Source organism: Hyperolius riggenbachi, chromosome 5 (genome assembly GCF_040937935.1).
Source record: "Hyperolius riggenbachi isolate aHypRig1 chromosome 5, aHypRig1.pri, whole genome shotgun sequence".
NCBI lineage: Eukaryota > Metazoa > Chordata > Amphibia > Anura > Hyperoliidae > Hyperolius > Hyperolius riggenbachi.
Genome location: NC_090650.1, coordinates 339,142,273 through 339,158,336, shown reverse-complemented (window position 1 = coordinate 339,158,336; position 16,064 = coordinate 339,142,273). Strand labels below are relative to the sequence as shown.

At 41.5% G+C, this 16,064-nt stretch overlaps 1 long non-coding RNA gene across 1 annotated transcript in view; it reads left to right on the top strand.

Moving 5' to 3' along the window:
* Window positions 1-11,246: 11,246 nt before the first annotated feature.
* LOC137517728 (uncharacterized) overlaps window positions 11,247-16,064 on the top strand; it is a 79,449-nt gene continuing 74,631 nt past the window's right edge. The window contains exons 1-2 of the long non-coding RNA XR_011020637.1: window positions 11,247-11,316; window positions 11,411-11,492. This is a non-coding gene — a long non-coding RNA (uncharacterized lncRNA). The remainder of the gene's footprint in view (window positions 11,317-11,410; window positions 11,493-16,064) is intronic.

Here is a 16,064-nt window from a genome sequence, read left to right as displayed (position 1 = left end):
CGATTCATAAAAGTGCTGTCGGTAAGGTAAATTCGAGTGGGGAAACACCGCTGTCGGTATTTCAGCCTTCTGGGTGGTCATTCATAAAAATGTTTCTAGTTGTGATAGGAGTGCGGAGATATTCCGCTGTAGGCTGGCGTTAGGCTGTTGGTACGCATGCGGAAACAGGAGAAGCTGGCCGAGTCCCTCCGTGCGGTGTTGTCTCTGCTGCTGCTTGGGAGGTCTGTCCCATTCACTGCAATGTATTCCGCATGCTTCTCGCCACATCAGAGGTAGCGGTAATCCCCGACTGCATACCGCTTCCTCTAATCTTTATGAATTGACATTTGTTACTTTTCTTAAGATAATCACCGCGCAAGGCGGTGATTTATCACTCTGCTCGCGAATGTCGGCTTTTCATGCGGAAAAAGCCTTTATGAATACAAATTTTGCTATGTGGTCGGTAAAGTGAGCTGTTTTCAGCATTTCCGCATGCGGGAATGCTTTATGAATCGAGGCCAATGTGTCGGCATCAGGCTAGAGGCTAGAGCTATACCATGTAGATAGGTTCTACGTCTCTGTCATTATTAACAGAGGAATGATTTACTGTTTGTTTCTCTGCCCTGCTCTCACACACACATTGTTTTCTCACAGATCGTATGAGAACAGCTGATGGATTTTTTTAGCTACAGAGAAAGGATCTGAAAAGAAGGAGGCTTACTTTAATCCTATTCTTGGATGCTCCCCCCCCCCCCCCACCCCATTCAAAATGAGCTATTTCTGTTGTAAACTGTTTATACTGTGAGGCAGAGAGAGAGAGAGAGAGAGAGAGAGAGACAGGCACACAGAGATGCAGCTGATGAGTTATTTACACACTTAATTTGAAGCTATATTTCTACTTTTCATAATTCTAAACACATTTTACTCACAGGATTACAGCCAGTGAAGATTGTCTCTGTATGCTGGATGTGCTGGACACAGTCCCCCATAGTAATGCCCACTGTGAAAACTGTTTTCTTTAAATGTCATATTTTCTTCACAACAAAATATTGCTATTTGCTAGTAATTACTGGAAATAGATATGGCATTTAGAATTTTAGTTGACTTTAATAGTTATCCTTTAACCGTTATCCTTTAACCCTTTTCACTCGTATGTCCCGCATAGCGGGACATCGCGAATTCCGCGTTGCACTCGTATGTCCTGCTATGCGGGACATCCCTGCAGCGGCAGTTTGCAGCGCATCGGGACCGCCGCAAACCGCCGATCACCATGCGCCAGTTTGCGGGCATGTAATAGTACATGCCCACCCTAGCCCCATACCGGATGTCCGCGATCCGGATCCGCAGGAAGTGACATTAACATTTAAATGTCACTTTTTTTCTTTGTTTTTTTATTTTTCGCCATATAAGACGCTCCGGCATATAAGACGCACCCAGATTTAGAGGGCAAAAATCAGGAAAAAAAGAAAAAACTAAACCTAGGTGTGTCTATGATGCAGGGGTGTCTTAAGGACTTTTTACCCCCCCCCCCTTTCCAGTTACATTACATACTATTACACCACATAAGGGGACAGTGTTATGATTGGTTGTTCCCATGTTGCCTGCCTATGTTCCTCTATGTGGTCAGTGTAGTGATTGGCTATTCCTGTGTCCCCCTGGGCTGGTCCTGTGCTGTGTCCCCCTGTGCTTTGTCTCCCTGTGCCTGCTGTGTCCCTGTGTCCCCTTGTGCTGGTCCTGTGCTGTGTAGGGGGACACAGGGGGGTGCCTGCTGTGTCCCCCTGTGCTGTGTCTCCCTGTGCCTGCTGTGTCCCCCTGTGCTGTGTCCCCCTGTGCTGTGTCTCCCTGTGCCTGCTGTGTTCCCCTGTTCTGCCTGCCATGTCCCCCTGTTGTGCCTGCAGCCCCCTGTGTCAGTGTCCCCCTATTGTGCCAGTGTCCCCCTGTTGTGGCAGTGTCCCCCTGTGGCAGTGTCCCCCTGTTGTGGCAGTGTCCCCCTATTGTGCCAGTGTCCCCTGTGGCAGTGTCCCCCCGTTGTGGCAGTGTCCCCTGTGGCAGTGTCCCCTGTGGCAGCGTCCCCTGTGCCTGTGGCCCCCTGTTGTCCTTGTGTCCTCCAGTGCCGGTGTCCCCCTGTGCAGGCAGCGTGAGTACACATACATTAACTGCCCCCGCGCTCCTGGCTCCCCGATCCTCTTCTTCCATCTACTGCTGCCCGCTGCTGCCCCCACCGAACATTGCTGGCCGGTCTTAGCCGCAGGAATACGCTATCAGCACACCACGTGCCGGGGTCACGCATGCCGCTGAACAACGCTGGCCGGTCCTAATTAGCCGCACAGGGATACACTATCAGCGTGCGCCGGGTCACACATGTGTATGCGTGACCCCGGCGCACGTGGTGTGCTGATAGTGTATCCCTGCGCGGCTAATTAGGACCGGCCAGCGTTGTTCGGCGGCATGCGTGACCCCAGCATGTGGTGTGCTGATAGCGTATCCCTGCGGCTAATTAAGACCGGCCAGCGATGTTCGGCTGGGGCAGCAGCGGGCAGCGGTAGATGGAAGAAGAGGATCGGGGAGCCAGGAGAGCGGCGGTAGGAGCAGGTAATGTATATACTGCTTTCCTGCGCACCTCTGCATCCCGAAATCCGTACTTTCGCCGCATAAGACGCACCCACTTTCCCCCCAACATTTTGGGGAAGAAAAAGTGCGTCTTATACGGCGAAAAATACGGTAGTTGCTGATCTGAACCAGCAGATTCATCACAACAGATTACATGCAGATTCCTCTCAGATTACTTTGCAGAATTTTTGCAGATTGCTTGCAAAGTTGCAAGGAGAATCAATGGAATCCTATGGAAGGGACTGAAACTTCTTTTTAAGAATTCAGAATATCCCACAAACCAGGCTACATTACTGTCATGAAAAGCCTTTAAAGAAAAAATGCAAATCTTTCCCCAAGATCCCAATCCAAATACCTCATCAAACCCTCCACATAGGTTAGCGGCTTTCTCTCAAAAAACATCTATGAAAGATTTCAGTGCTGGCTTTTTTCTTATATTCCCAGGACAATTTGTTACTGCAGGTGGTTGTAAGGATCCTTCCTGTAGACTGCCCTGTTGGTTGCAGTGAAGCTGCAACCGAGCAGTTTTAATTTATCTGCTTGCATTTGGTTGTTTGGTTTGGATTGCATTTGCAATAAGTCACATTGCCATCTGCACTCACTCTGCAGTTCAGAGCAGCTCAGGATGTTGTTATGAATCCACCTATGGCTTGCTGCAGTTGAACTGTAGCCAGACAGCTCTGGATTTCCTACATGCATGTTGTTGCATAATATGGCATACTTTTGTAATGAGAGTCCTTTCCATCCACAGGCAGCTTGTAGCCTTCAATCAGCCTGACACAGGATGGAGTTATTACCAATAAGCTGTGTGGGAATTTGCATGTCTGCTCTCATTGGCTGATGTCCATATAAAAGTCAGCTCTTCCTTTCACACCTTCCCCGTCATAGTGTTCAGCTTTGCCTTAGTTGACTGCTGGGTTCCTTGTGTGAAGTTTAAGATTGTATTGCATTACCTTGCCTTGCCTGCTTGGATGTTCATTGACTGCACCCGTGGGGGTACAGTGAAGTCTTTCCTATCCTGATAGCTTGGAGACTGCCTTCACCACATTGGTTACTGGTAGTACTTACTTCGAGGCAGTGGTGCTAATCACGATCTTGTGATCACGAGCTGTTTTTTGTGATCACCAGTTCATGATCAGCACTAGTGATTGGCTCTCGATAACAAATGCCGATCACCAATGCACTCGTGATTGCACTCGTTAACCAACTCGTGAACACTAATAATTTGTGATCTTGAGTCGGTATTCACGATTAAAAGCCCACCGAATTTAACGGTTAATAGCAAAGCCCCCTTACATGCTAGAAACACCAAATTTGCAGGTTATGTTCAGAAGAACAGTGGGAACAAGGGGGGGGGGGGGGGGGGGGGCAGGTTCTTTCAAGAAGACCTTATCGTTTTTGAGAAAATTGATTTTAAAGGTTTTTTTGTTTCAATCATTTTTATTGAATTTTCAAAGAGAACAAGACATATCAACAGGAAAGTTTTGTGGTACATCATTACAATCACGTAGGAGAACAAGTTACGATGACAGAAAACATTTTGTAAGGATGAAATCAAGGTTTGAGCATTGATGAACCTACAGAAAAAGCATTATTATTCTTGATGAGTATAGACTTACTACTCAGTATACTATAACAATCTTATGTGAACTAGAATTGCTAGCAAGAAGATAAACTGAAAACATAACCTGGAAGAGTACTCACTACCCATTTACTAAACCAATCTTGGTCGGGTAGCCTTGTACTCTTTTCAAACTTTAGTGTAAAGCCTATGAGTCCTGGTCTCCAGCGAGTACCAGGCTGGATTAAGCGTAACATACCTACAGCATTAGTTCAAATCATGTTTTCTCCATTCTTATGAGTTAGTCTGAAGTAAGAGTAGTTTATTGTATAGCGTAGGTTCAAAAAGCAAAAATTAAAGCTATTTGTCCTACTGTTCTGTGACTGTAAAGTATTACCCAAATTAAAGACCGGCTGAGGAGAAAGAGTACAAAAGAGGAGAAGTGATATACTAGAGTAGAATAGATAAGTAAAAGATAAAGAAAAGCAAAAAGAGAAATAGTGGGCACATGGGATCAGAGAGTTGCTTTACTTTACTCTGAAGTAGTGTTGGGCGAACAGTGTTCGCCACTGTTCGGGTTCTGCAGAACATCACCCTGTTCGGGTGATGTTCGAGTTCGGCCGAACACCTGATGGTGTTCGGCCAAACCGTTCGGCCACATGGCCCGAACTAAGAGCGCATGGCCGAACGTTCCCCGAACGTTCGGCTAGCGCTGTGATTGGCCGAACGGGTCACGTGGTTCGGACCCGAACGCGCTCTGATTGGCCGAACTGTCACGTGGTTCGGGTAAATAAATACCCGAACCACGTCATATCTCTGCCATTTGTCTGTGGGTTTAGCTTTGGGTAGGCAGGCAGGGTAGTTCGCGCTCCAGCCACACTAGCCAGGGTCCCCCCAGTCATTGTGTCGCTGCTGGGAATAGTAGTACACCGCTCGCTCAGCCACACTATATAGCATTGTGTTTACTGCCACTCTGTGTACCTCGCTCAGCCACACTATATAGCATTCTGTTTACTGCCACTCTGTGTCTGCTGGGAATAGTAGTACACCGCTCGCTCAGCCACACTATATAGCATTGTGTTTACTGCCACTCTGTGTACTGAAACTTTACATTGAAACTTTACAATCAATTTTCTCAAAAACTATAAGCTCTTTTTCAAATATTATTTTTTCCTCTTGTACCCACTCCCAAGGTGCACATACCCTGCAAATATGGGGTATGTAGCATGTAAGGAAGCTTTACAAAGCACGAAAGTTCGGGTCCCCATTGACTTCCATTATGTTCGGAGTTCGGCGCGAACACCCGAACATCGCGGCGATGTTCGGCGAACGTTCGCGAACCCGAACATCTAGGTGTTCGCCCAACACTACTCTGAAGCAATTAGACCTTATATCTTCACCCAGGTTAGCAATTCTCAACTCTTGAGGACAGGTCTGGGCCTAAAATATACCGTAATTAGTAATTGGGGACCAAACTTGTTCATTTTATATATACAAACAAATGAGCACTACCATAATTGTGCATCTACGAGCCCCTCAATTAGGCCCTGTGGCAATAAAACATATACTAAATCTTTAACTGGGAAAAATAGAAAGACATCCTGGGCAAATCTGAATCTCTATAAATCACCACTAAGTCACAGTGGTGATTCCTCTCCAGCTCCTGCCTTGTGCGGTTCCTGTGTCTGAAAATTGGATGAGTGGTTAATCCTGGCTTGATGTTGTCCAGATGTTTATTAAGAACATGTGTTAACTATACAGATTTGTCTCTATTTTTGGAGGCCTGATGAATTTGCACAACTGCACTAATCTTGATGTTAACAACTGATGCATTTTTGCCATTCTCTGCTATGGAAAATGTTCCCTGATGGATACTTTTTATACATATTTTTGCACAAGTGTTGTCTTCAATAAAAATCTTTTGTATTTTTGCATATAAACTCTTCAAGTTTCTTCAGTCTTTTGCTACATATATCCTTTTTACTAGTATAACGTCTATGTAGGTGTTGTGGCACACCTGAGAGGATATCATCATCATTCCTTTTTCCCTGTATACAGAATATGGTTATTAGCCCAAGCTCTACTCAGGCTTACCGCTGAGGAGGTTAACTCCTTGGTCCACTAGAAGGTCACAGACTCTGGTTAAGCCCACCTGGGACCACCAATGATAGCTGATAGGTGTATCTAGGGCCACTGGAAAAGAGGGATTACCCAGTAAAGACTCTAAAGGTCTGTGTGTGGACATGAGCTTACCTGAGTATTTACAGCTATCCCAGACTTGTAACGAGGTTTTTATAATTGGATTCTTTGGGGCGTAATCCATAATAGATTTTGTGGAGTAATAGGATGAATAATATGTCTTTCCATGTCCACCAAAGCCGGTTTATCTATCTCTGCATGCCATCTAGTGAGATTTGCAACTTGAGCTGCCTTGTAGTAAAGCTTAAGGTTGGGTACTCCTAGGCCACCATGTTCTCTTAAGAGCCTATTAAAACATGGTTTCTCTGAGCCCCAAATGAAGTCATTTATCTTTGTATGAAGATTCTCTAAAAATGAGGATGATAGTAGGATGGGAAGATCTTAAAGTTTCAAAAGAAAAAAGTATACACTTAAATGCGGTAAATGACAGTTAATGTAGCAAACCTAACAGTAGTGTAAATGTACATATATCAAAAGAAAGAGCATTGAATTTCCTGGCGGGGTACGTACGGACCCTATGGAAATTCCTCCGGATCTGCAACTCTTTGGCCAGGGATCGCTGTACAGCCGTAGTATGGCTGTATAAAGATCCCTGGCATCATTTCCTATTTTTTTAAACTTTTTTATGTTCAGGGCGGGGGGGGGGGGGGGAATTTTAAAAAAAAGTGACGACAGTTTAGACAATGGCCTCAATTCACTAAGATCATGCTGGAGATAAGGCAAGAGAAAAAACTTACCACCACATATCGATCTTGCCTTATTGAGGTATAGAGATACATTTTCACAGTGAGAGAGTTATCTTATCACTTCAGTCCTTAAGTTACCTCCTCTGTAGTTATTTTCACATGCAGTTAATTAACAGCCGGGGCCCCTATGCAATTCACTTTTTCTCCTGAGTTTTCTCCTAGGTGATATTTTCACACATTGTAATGAAACCACCAGCAAGCAAGCAAGAAAATACTCAAAATAGTTTAGATAGTACTTTTTCACTAACTTTTGGTACTTTTTCAATTATAAAATGCTGGAAAGTTATTTTACAGAGAAGATGAAAATTCTCTACTAGGAGATAACTCAGGAGAAAAAGTGAATTGCATATGCAATTCACTTTTTCACCTGAGTTTTCTCCTAGGAGATAATTTTTCATCTTTGATTTAAAATAACTTTCCAGGACTTTTCAACTAAAAAAAGTACCAAAAAGTAGGTAAAGGGGTACTATCAAAATTATTTTGAGTATTTTCTTGCTTTCTGTTGGCTTGAAAGGCATTTTATTGACAAGTTTAAAAATATCACATAAGAGAAAACTCAGGAGAAAAAGTGAATTGCATATGGCCCCGTCTTTAACTTTAGAATTCTGTCGTTATTTTAAGGATTGAAGAGTTAACTTTACAGATCTCACCTTAACTTAAACACAGAAGAGTTAACTTTAGGTTTGCCTGAGGTAAAATGTTTCTTGAATACTACATGCCTTATCACCATGGTGATAACTCTAGAAACGTTATTAAAGAAATGGGATAAGCTTACTAAATTGAGGCCAATGTCTTCACATATATAAAGTAGCATAGTGCGGTAAGGGGCGTGGCTTAGTGGTATTGGAAAGGACTTAAAGCACATCTGACACGAGGCAAAGCTTCCTAATGTAAGCACAGAGGTATGCTCATGCTGGAACCACGTATATTATCTGTTCCTCTCCTCGATCCCTCCATTCCCTGTAAGCACTCCTTAAAAATTTTGTTAAGAAACCTGCAATTCCCTGTCCTACCTGTGGATGGCATTTTGGACTTGGACTGTCATGTACATCACTACTCACCACCAGATGTCCTCAGCAGGACTTTCTCTGTAATTATGCAGTCAGCTGCAGTGAGCCTATTTGAAGACTTCACCTTGCTACAGATATTGCCAGAGCTTCAGCTCTAATAGGCCTCTGCTTGCTGCTAGCTGCCTGAACTCCTGGTCCCATTGCCTGTTCCTGATTCCCCAGTCTGACCTCTTGCCTGATTATTTACCTGTCTCTGGATTCTGATTCTGTACTGCATTGCTCTCCTGGTTTCTGATTTTGAGCTTTGTCTTGACTTGCTCTTGGTATCGATTTGGTACTTCATTCTTGGATCTGTATATAGTGTATATAGTCCTGTCACTTCTAGTATTTAGCCTGTGTGGCATGCATGTGGAAATATTCACGGTTGTATATATGTTTGCACTTGTTCAATAAACATCATTGTTTGATACTTGCTGTCTCATCTCCTGTATGTGTTGCAAAGAGTGGTCACCAGCTCTGCTGTCAGTGAGGGTTATAACAAATTTTTACTTTTAGCTGAAGGAAGAAGAAAAATAATTAGTGCCCCAAATATATAAGTGAACCCCCTTTTTTTCTAAAATAGGTCACTATATGTCTGCTGTTTTTGTTTTTTTTATACCCGGTCTTGTACCTTTGCTGAACTGTGCCGAACTCTGCAGTGCCAACCAGATTGTTTTTTATTTATCTACAATAACGAGGATATCTGAAAATGCAAGTAAAAGAACCTTCCAATTTCAGATAAGATAAAGTCACTATGACCAGAAGGTAATTAAATCTCCTCCTCCCTTTGAGGACTTTACACAGTGATGTAAGCCTGTTACATAGGTGATTTTTGCTGTTGGAGGGACAGTAATCTGTAAAATAAGCAGTAAATGAACACTGAATTGTGTTAAAAAGAAAAAGAAAAGAGCAGAAGTGATGTTACCTTTGGCATCACAAACACAGTAAAGATGGAAACCAGCACAAATATTTTTTTTTTATGTATATCACATTTCTGTTAAATTTGACAGGGAGTGCTAAAAACAATATTGGATGATTTATTTTATTTTTTTTCAGTTAATATGGAGTTTCATGCCTCTTTAAAGTGGACCTGAACTCATACACAGGACAGTAGGAAAACAGAGAGAAATGCCTCCATTGGCCTCAATTCACTAAGCTTTATCAAACACTTTATCAAACGTTTGATAATTTATCTCATGGGTAAAATCTAATTTTGAATTTACCAAGGTGTTATAGATTTATTGAATGTTAAGATAAATACATAACACCTTAGTGAATTCAAAATTAGATTTTACCCATGAGGTAAATTATCAAACGTTTGATAAAGTGTTTGATAAAGCTTAGTGAATTGAGCCCTGTATGTATTTAGAGGGTTTAGCCTGTCTAATTCCCCCTCATCTGTGTCTAATCAGAAGTTGATCTCTCCCCTGTGTCAACTGACTGCCACGGCAGATAAGCTCATTTGAAAGCACAGGGTGTTAACAATATGTCTGCTTCCCTGAAAGCAGAAAGTAGAAACAGAGCAGATTTATTGTAGGATTTGTATCAGCTGTAACACTTTTTTTTTTCTTTAAAGGTTATTATGCTGTTGCTTATCTTTTAGAGCAGAGAGGACGTTGTGAGTTCAGGTCTGCTTTAAGAGGAGGAAATGCGAGAGTAATAAGAGGAAAAAAGAAGCAAACTTGCCTCTTCCTGTCTGAAAATTTGACTTTAGACAAAAGTTACATTTTTCAAGGAGTGATTACGGGGGCTGAAGGAAATGAGGAGATGAACAGACAATGCAAAGAGGTATGTGGATCCAGCATGAACATACCTCTGTACTAAGCTTAGGTAGCTTTGCATCCAGTCAGGTATTCTTTAATGAAACGGAAACATTTACACATTGATGCCATGTAGCCACTACTTGAAAGTCTCAACTTCAACAGCAAGTGGTTTGCTCTGAAATAGCTAGGTCTGTGTTTGTAGCAGCCTTGCAATGCCATTGCTTGATTATCTTTAATTGGAAAAAAAAAAAAAAAAAAACAATTGCCCAGTTACTTACCTGGGGCTTCTTCCAGCCCCCTAAAGTCTTCCTGGTCCCTCAGCAGCATCTGAATTTCCCGGGTGTCCCGCTCTGATCACCTCATGCAAGGCCCTGTGACACACACTTCCTTACAATGCATTTCTGTACCTGGCAGAGCTCTTGTGCAGTGTGCAGAGCCGGGTGACTCTTATGGAGGGGGACAGAGGAGGAACAGTGGAGTGCGGAATCGCAGCAAAACAGGAATACTCTAGGTGGCTAGAAGAAGCCCCAGGTAAGTAACTGGGGAATTTTTTTTCCACTTAAGGGCCTGTTTCCACTACACGCAGATTCTGTATGCATATAAACTGACTCCAATGAATGCCTATGGGCCTGTTTCCACTAAACGCGATTTTTCTGATGCAGATTTCCCATATAGGCATTAATTGGAGTCAGTTTTCTGCATCTGCATGTAGTGGAAAAAGGTCCTATGTGTCCCTTTAAAGGCAACCTGAAGAGAGAGGCATATGGTATCTGCCGTATTTATTTCCATCGAAACAATACATATAATAAATACAACAGCCTCCATTGTTTAAAAAGAAATAAATATATCAGTCTCCATACTCCTCTCACTTCAGGTGTGCTATATCAACATGCACTGAAAATGACGTATCAGATTTGGGTAGATTATCCAATTTAATAACAACACTTAACAGCATGCTGTGTATAACACAAAATGCAAATATATAAAATACCTAAACAATTATACAATAAAAAGCTAGGCATTTTGCACCCAATGTCCCAAAGACTAGACACTGGACAAAAAAAAGCAGTTTCCTTCACAGATCCAAGTTGTTGACAAAAGTGTACTATTGTGACTTGTGATGGTGTCACTCAGTTCCATTCCCCAAAGCTATTAGTAGGATTCACAGGGGATGCGGCTCTCGCTGCAGGACATGGGACCATTTGTTCAATGACTTTCTGTGAAAAGAGTTTTGAAATGTGTTTTGAATGAACAGCATTTTCTTTGTGTAGTTTGGTAAATAACAGAGAGAGCAAAGTTAGTCAGCAAGTTGAATAGTTTCTGCATTCTGATTCTTTGGAGTTCTTTTGTGTTATGTCTGATAGGATGTTTTCAACAGTGATCAAACTGATGGGCATGCTGAATGCAATGTAAGTAAAGACAGAACTCTGCATTTCGTTTGTGTATGTTTTTATAGTGCAGATTAAATTGATGACACCACATTTAATTTTTTTAATCTATCAGATCCAACAGAAAGGAACATTTTGCAGCTAAGCTAATGCAATAACTGGTATGCATATTTACCTGCAGATCAGTTTGATCAAAGGTAAGAATACCCTTTTTAATGTGAATTTTCTGTAGTGTAGTTTGCCATTTTTATTTAAAAAAAAAACAAACTAAACTGAACTATAGTTTATTAAATTGCATAAACGGAATATATAATTTCCTTAATATATAATGCATTGCTTAACTTTGTTGTAGTAAAAATGCAAACAATTGTACAATTGTAGTTATTGTGGTGTGATTTACATCTGCAGAATGTACCTGAAATGACAATTATAAATCTTATTATATCTAGTGACATAATATTAATACATGTTTTGGGTTTGCAACTGTATTACTACTACAGACTATTTGCCTTGGCACTTCTCAATATAATGAGGGTTTTAACGTGCGTCTGTCAAAGACCTGACGAAACAGATGTTTTCAAAGTTATATGCAAATTTTGACTTTTTCTGAAGGAACTGAGCTTCCACTTTTTTAGAGTCTAAAGGTCTGGTAATCTGATAGGTGTTTTGACTTCCAAATAGTGTATCTCTAGAACTTTTGATTATTTTGACATGCAGTTTTATAGTGTAATATTTGAATTAGATTTTTTGTTTGTTTGTTTTAAATTCAGTTGGACTGTCCAGATTTGTGAGAACATTGCTCTAGATTTAGGCAGAGTGTTATGTAATGAAAGTATGTCAACTATTGGTATTGGAAAGTAAGGACAAAGGAACACTCAAAGAGGGTAAAACTGAGCAATGTAGGCTTGTTTTCTTGGGCACAGATGTTTTACTTTCAGAAAGGCATAATGCATAACTTTGATAAATAGCAAAATACACATGTCCGATGTTGCATTTTGAAGTCTAATTAATAATTTGGTAATTCTAATGTAATATATTTTTAGTAACATACAAATGTAATATATTTTTAGTAACATACGTTAAATTCTTATAATAAAGTTATTATAAGGCACTCCCAGATTTTAAAACACTCTGAAAAGATGTGATAATTTAATCTGTGTAAGCAGATCATTTTAAATCATTTCTACGACCTTCGGCATCCCATTTTAGATGAATTTTGTGAGCTGCAATACTGGTGAACGTTAGTATGAGCCAAGGTCCAAGAGGAACTTTTTTATAACCCCACACAAGTTCTATGGCAGCTAATTAGGTATTAGGGACAATTACCTTGTAGTCTGACTTCACTAGCTGCAGAGAAATTGGAATTTATAGCTCTGCATTATTAACCATTACAGTGAAAAAAGTTCTAAGTAAGATTGATACTACAGATATATATGTATACCTCATCATGCAACATAACACTGCAGGTGGATTTTAAGAAAATGCTTTTGGGTTCTACTATTTTCGTGTACCAACAAAGGTATATAAAAATGTTAATATATAGAGGAAGGTTTGCACTGCCAGTATCCTGTGTATCTGTTTATAATTCCATGAAATGATCTGAATGATTCCTTGGCAGTGTGAGAAGTCTTAAGGAACCCTAAAAAAATTAAATAATTTGTTCAGTATCTTTTCAATGTTGCCCCCGAGTCACTTTAACCTCCCTGGCGATATGATTATTTCCAGATTTTAGGGTATTTTAAGCACTTTTCAGACACTAAAATCAGGAACAAATCATGCCTGCAGCAGCCCTAGTACTTACTCACCTCACCTTCAAGGAATCCAGCATTGTAATTTTCCCTCCATGCTCCGAGTGGCGCTCTAACCTTGTAGTGAGATCACCGGTGGCGATCACCCCAGAGTGATTCAGAGCCTCCGAGGACAGGAAGGAGAATGGCTTCTGGCGTCTGGATCCCCTGGGAGGTGAGTAAAAACAACCGCTGTGCGCCATTGCTCTGCATTGAGCTCCCAGCAGCTATCCCGAGAGTTGCTCGGGGTTACTGCCAGGAAGGATAATTGTCCCTTTACACTGGGCACATTTTCGCTCATATTTATTGGTAAGAAATATGCTCCCAAGGCCTTTGGTGGGTTTCCCATGCTGTTTTGTGGCATTGGCTTCTGAAATTGCCCGATTAAGGTCTCAATTTAGTTAACAAAATTGGATTTGATGTCTTCCAAAATCATTCTAAGAATCAAAGACATTGTGGAGTAAAACTTGCTGTGGTATGACACCTGCTGTGAAAGTGCACTAAAATCCTTCAGAAAGGCTAGGCCCAATACTGGGCAAACCAACTCGACCCCCCAACACAAGACCATGATGCTCTCTTAAGGACTGGCTATAAATCTTTGTATGATTCACCATCAGTGGCTAAGCAGACGCAGTCATTAGAGCAACTGAGCAAAGGGCAGAAAGCTTTTTCTCTCTGCACCCTTAGTTGTCAGGCTCTCTGAACAGGAAAAATAATCTTTTTTTCCTGGACTGCCAGAAGATTTACAGCCTTTCTAGACAGCTCTGCACTCCAGTGGGTGTCGGGAAGGTCTGCGTGACAGAGGAATGCTAGTGCTGCTATTGAATGACATTCAGAATCTACACTATACCAGCAAGCATCGCCCTCAGAACTTGCAGGTCTAGGCAAGTGTCTGATAAGTGCTTCATGTGCTTCATGGTAGGACCCCCTGGCGGGGCCCTAGAATCCCCTGGGCCCCATATACCAGTCCTCCCATTGATGGTGTATTGGCACCTCTGCTAAAATCAAATGTTGACTAAAATTCAATTACTTTCTCTATTATGGGAGACATCAGACTATACTAAACTATAGCACGTGGATATGTGATGCCATTTTTTTAAGCAGAACATGGTAACTAGAAATGAGCATTCAACCATCTCCCCTTCCCACAACCACCACCTTCTCCATCAACTTATTCAGACTACTAGTGCCCATTAAGGTTATCATTTGATAAGAATTCTTGCATCATAATGGGAAATAAAGGGGGAAAATTATAAACACCATCATTCAAAAACCAACAACTACTCAAACTGTATTTCTAACATCACGTCCCATTTCCCCCCATCACTACCACCGCCCCAAACTCCACATGTCACATAAGGTCCAAACACTCCCTTCAACCTAAACGACTCTTTGCCTAAGTTGTTTTACAATAGGGTCTAAGTAACCTTACATTTTTTTAGATCATTGCTCACTCACAATGCACTTATCTTTTATCTATATTGAATTTTAAGTTTTTTTTAGATGCCACCCTCCTATCTTCAAGAAATATGACATTTAACTCTCTGGCGGTAAGCCCGACACAAAGATCGGGGATCGCATGGCCCCGGGAGGATTTTTTTAAAATAAAATGTGTTTTACATTCTTCAGCTTGCACTTGGCTATCTAACTATGCCCCCAAGTGCCTCCAGTCCCCTCCGATCGCTGCCGCAATACATAACCCCAGGGATTCTGCGATGGCGTAGCCTCCCAATCAGCTCCAGGCTTCGCTATGGGGAGGATCGGGACTGCACATGACGTCATGACTCAACACTTCGCGCATGCGTATGCAAAGCCTCATTCCACATTGCGCAAGTGTACACAGGCCCCCAGCTCCAGGATTCAATCCGCGGCCAGTGACGCGCGTGCGTGCAAGACGAGGAGGACGCCATCGCCGATACATGGAAGCGTGAGTATAACATACGCTAAATAGGAAGGGGGTCAAAAATGTTACTTAAATATTACTTGCGCTGTTTGTGGGACAAGTTGCATCATATTAATTAGACAAACAGGTTGTGGACCAATCCCCCATACTGGAGACTATTCTGACCTAAAAATAAAAAGCTCTCTACAATGGTAGTGATACTGAACATTAAACCACAAATGAAAGTATTGCAAGCACTGTTTGTGGTGATCAGTTCTTAGGCCTCTTACACAGTGGGACGTTGCGGTTTGATGCGACGTTAAAGTCACAATGCAAATTACAACGCAATGCCCCCAAAAACTCGCACCACAGCTTAATGCCCTGTTATCGTCGCATACAGTAGAGCATACAGGAAAAGAAAAGTATGCTTCCAAATCATTACTGAGCATGTACAAACAGTCCAACACAGCTAATAACATGTATAATGCACAGCCACAGCATACAGCACTGTCTAATAACGCTACACGTTACACACAAATGCAACGTGTGCACTGTGAATATCGCACAGACTTAGTATTGCTGTGCAACTTTTTGGGGGCATTGTGTTGTAATTTGCGTTGTGACTTTAACATCGCATCGAAACCCAACGTCCTACTGTGAAAGAGGCCTTAATTCTAGTTTCCTATGGATTTTGTTTTTACAGAAACTGAAACAGGGAGAGCCTGAACCAGAACTTTGCTAGGGGCTAACGATGGTTGGAAATGACACAGTGTGAGCATGCTATTGGACAAATTACACACTCATCCCTACTAGGAGTTAATCATATTTGAGAATAAATGATTACTATGATTAATTGACAATTTTGATGTAACATGCAATTTAAAATTAAAGTAAAATGTCTATTTACAAGATGGAAATTATACTTATAATAAAGTTCCATTATTTAAAAGAAATAAAGTATGCATCTCTATATACTCAGATGCTGGCGCTTTCATTGTGGTTACCATTACCAATTTAACTCAACATGTTTTGAACTGCTCTAGCCACAGTTACATTTTATTCATATATTCCTTTAAATTAAAATAAATAAATAACTGTTA